The 3,355-nt window shown below is 36.9% G+C and overlaps 1 long non-coding RNA gene across 1 annotated transcript; it reads right to left on the bottom strand.

Annotated features, from left to right (window-relative positions):
* Window positions 1-538: 538 nt before the first annotated feature.
* Window positions 539-2,757, bottom strand: LOC147516395 (uncharacterized). Its single transcript, XR_015213656.1, has 3 exons — window positions 1,547-2,757; window positions 1,323-1,441; window positions 539-1,211 (listed from the first exon to the last, which is right to left on the bottom strand). It is a non-coding gene; the product is annotated as an uncharacterized LOC147516395 (long non-coding RNA).
* Window positions 2,758-3,355: the final 598 nt, after the last annotated feature.

Raw genomic sequence — 3,355 nt, 5'->3', positions numbered from 1 at the left:
ATACATGTTACATACTTACATACATATAAATTAACATTGAAATACCAATATTGTACCTGGTAATTGACCACTAGAATTTATATAAAATTTTGTGAACTTGTGCAGCCAATATGGGATGAAGGCATGAAGCGAAGAAGGATGACTCACGATTGTATCTAGGAGGATGAGCTATCATTGTCTTGTTATGTGCGTTTTTGTATGGTTGATTTTAGGCAATACGCCGATGCTGCTATAGATTTCATATGTTTTATAGTTGGACAAAATCCAAGGCAATACAAGTGATAATAAACTAAATATTTTTCGCACTTAAGCAATGCCAAACCCAATGAGTAAAGTCATCTTAGAAATCAGAAGATACACCATTTGATGCTATGTAATGCAAATTCGGTCCCCTGTTGCATAGTTAAAATGCTATGATTAATATGATGAAGACTTGAAAGGTTACAGATAAGGCAATGACTCAATGGAGCTAATAGCCAATGAAACAGAATATAACAAAAGTGTTGAGAACATCTGTTTAGGTGGGTTATCTCTGACAACCAAATCCAATGAAGCAGAATATAACAAAAGTGCACGCCATCAAACAAAGTAGCAGAATATATGCCAATATCAGATAAAAAATGCTTAAAAGCACTTGAGCAATTCTCCGTAGTACTAATAGAGTAGTAGACTATATTACTAATAGAGTAATAGTTCAAACTTCAAACAAAGAGAACATGTTAACAATAAAAACTCAAAATGCCAGCAAAAACGTCCATAACTAATGACTACTAATCATCTCCAACTTCAATATCAATATCGTCATCACTTCCATTGACATCATCGTCATCTCGATTTTCTTCACATTGCTCTCCACCTCCTGTGTGGGCCTCAAAGTCCACCTCATCTCCTTCATCATCGGCTTCGTCATGAATTGTAACCGAGTTTCTGGTCCTATTCCTTGTACTTGGCCCCACATTAATATCGGCTCCCCTCGCTGCTCGAACTTGCTCCCAAGTAAGGTCATCACCTTCCACCACGAAGTCTTCAAGCTGCGTCTCGCTTGGTATGATCCAATCATCATTTTCATCAATTGCTTTCAAAAGAATAGGATCACTATCACTGTCGGCCAATCTTTCTTTGAATCACTTCTCTAACATTCGATTGTATTGAATGTAAACAAGATCATTCAATTTTGATTGAATAAGGCAATTCCTCTTCTTTGAATGTAACTGAAATTGAAATGAGAGAGGAAAGAAAGAAAACATATTAAAAATAATTACATAGTGATAGAGATAACCACTATATAACTAAAGTAGTTTTGGACATTCTAATGTACTTACATTATCAAAGGCACTCCAGTTGCGTTCACATGGTGATGCACTACATGTTTGCGATAAAACTTTAACTGCAAATTTTGCGAGGCTAGGAGCATCACTCCCATATTGCAACCACTATTCGTCTATATTTAACATGTTATGATGAATTGATGATGTTAAAGTCAATATTTGAAAAGATACAATAAAAAAACTACTAAATAAAATTATTATGTCAAATGAAAGCTTACGAGGTTGCATAGTTGCTCTTCGACTTATGGCGGACTTTATTCCAAATGTCCCCTCTGCATCTCTATAAAGTTTCAGTTCATCCATTGCAGCATCCGACTCGGACTCGGGTATAAGCACCGCCATAGCTTTAAAAAGACCCGTTTTAACTACACTGTTTATCTCCATCAGAGCTTTAGTTTCCTTGAAATAGATTGATGGATTTAGATAAAATCCGGCCTCATACCAAAATGTTTGGAGTTAGTACTTAATATATACCTCAAGGCTCAAGCTGATATCCTTGTAAAAAAACTTTAGAAGTTGTTGCCTGCATGCAATGGACGATGGAGTTGATATTCCCACCTCCTGTCAATAATGGTCTTCACCTTCGTCCATGTCCTTATGTCCGACCCCAAGTTCTTTTCAATTTGCCCCTCTGCCCTCTTCATAGCCTCATATAAATAGCCCATACATGGCTTCTCTTCTCTATCCACCATTCTCAAAACATCCACCAATGGGGCCATCACTTGACAAGAGTAATAAACATTATCCCAGAAAGACTCCTTTGCAACTATTCTTTCAACTCTCTTTCCATCGGATTTTTTTGCAAAATCACTATTTCTCCAATATTCAGAAACAAACAACACCTGCACGTGGTGCCTATTCTCCCACATACTCCGCAATGTGTAAAATTGAGTAGCAAACCTAGTCACGCAAGATCTGTGTAACTCTCTACCTCCGGTCAACTTCCGCAACCAAGCTAACACTCTCCCATGGTTATAGAGATAAACCACCACTACTTTAGCTTCAGATAATGTAGACTTTATTTTGGGCAATGCGGTCTTCTCTCCACTCCCAAAATCTTGAAGCATCAAATTAATGCAATGCGCTGCACAAGGAGTCCAAAACATCGAGCCATGCTCTTCTTCCAACATTGCTCCCGCCAATTTTTAGTTTGATCCATTGTCGGTCACAAACTATTGAAAAAAGAAATACATCATTAAATTGATAAATGGATTTTTAGTAACTTGTTTTATACAATGTACACAACTAGTCAACTACACACAAACGTCTAAGTAGCTTACCGAAACAATGTTCTCAGCCCCGACTTCGACAATCACTTCATTAATCATTCCCACAATATAGATTGCTTCCTTAACTTCTTCTGATGCATCAATTGACTTCAAGAAAATTGTGCCTTTCGGACAACTCACCATAAAATTAATCAAACATCTACCTTTTCCATCAGTCCAAAAGTCAGAAATAAGTGAGCATCCATATAGCTGCCAGTGCGGTCTAAAAGAATTAACAAATTCTTTTGTCTCCGCGATACACCTCCTTTAGCAAAGTCACCAAGAATTATGATAGCTAGGCGGGGCATAGCTGTAAGGAATAATAATAATAATATAAGCACAATATTTCAAAATAACTAAGTATTTTTAAATTCTAAATAAGTTACCTCTTCCATATTCTCCAATAGCATGAATCATTTTCGTGAAGCTTGGTGGGCGTACTGCATTGAAAGGTAATCTAACTTCGTATGCCCACTTTGCTATACAGAGCCATGCTTTTTTCTTCAAAACTTGCTTCTGAGGGTTGTTTTTATCCAAAGTAGATTGCTTCATATTGTCGGTTGTCAATAATTGATGAAGAGGACCTCTAACATTGTCAATGGCTTTTCTTCTACCAATGGAAATACCTTGGTTTCTATTACCACCACCACCACTACAAATATCTTGTTCTTCTACTACATCATCATCTTCATCTTGTCTCTGAAGAAGGCCATGTACTCTATCCTTATCAAGCTTCTTCTTTTTTACTTCCCGTAATGT

The sequence above is a fragment of the Coptis chinensis genome, chromosome 2, assembly GCF_015680905.1.
Source record: "Coptis chinensis isolate HL-2020 chromosome 2, ASM1568090v1, whole genome shotgun sequence".
Taxonomy (NCBI): Eukaryota; Viridiplantae; Streptophyta; class Magnoliopsida; order Ranunculales; family Ranunculaceae; genus Coptis; species Coptis chinensis.
This window is presented reverse-complemented; position numbering and strand designations above follow the sequence as displayed.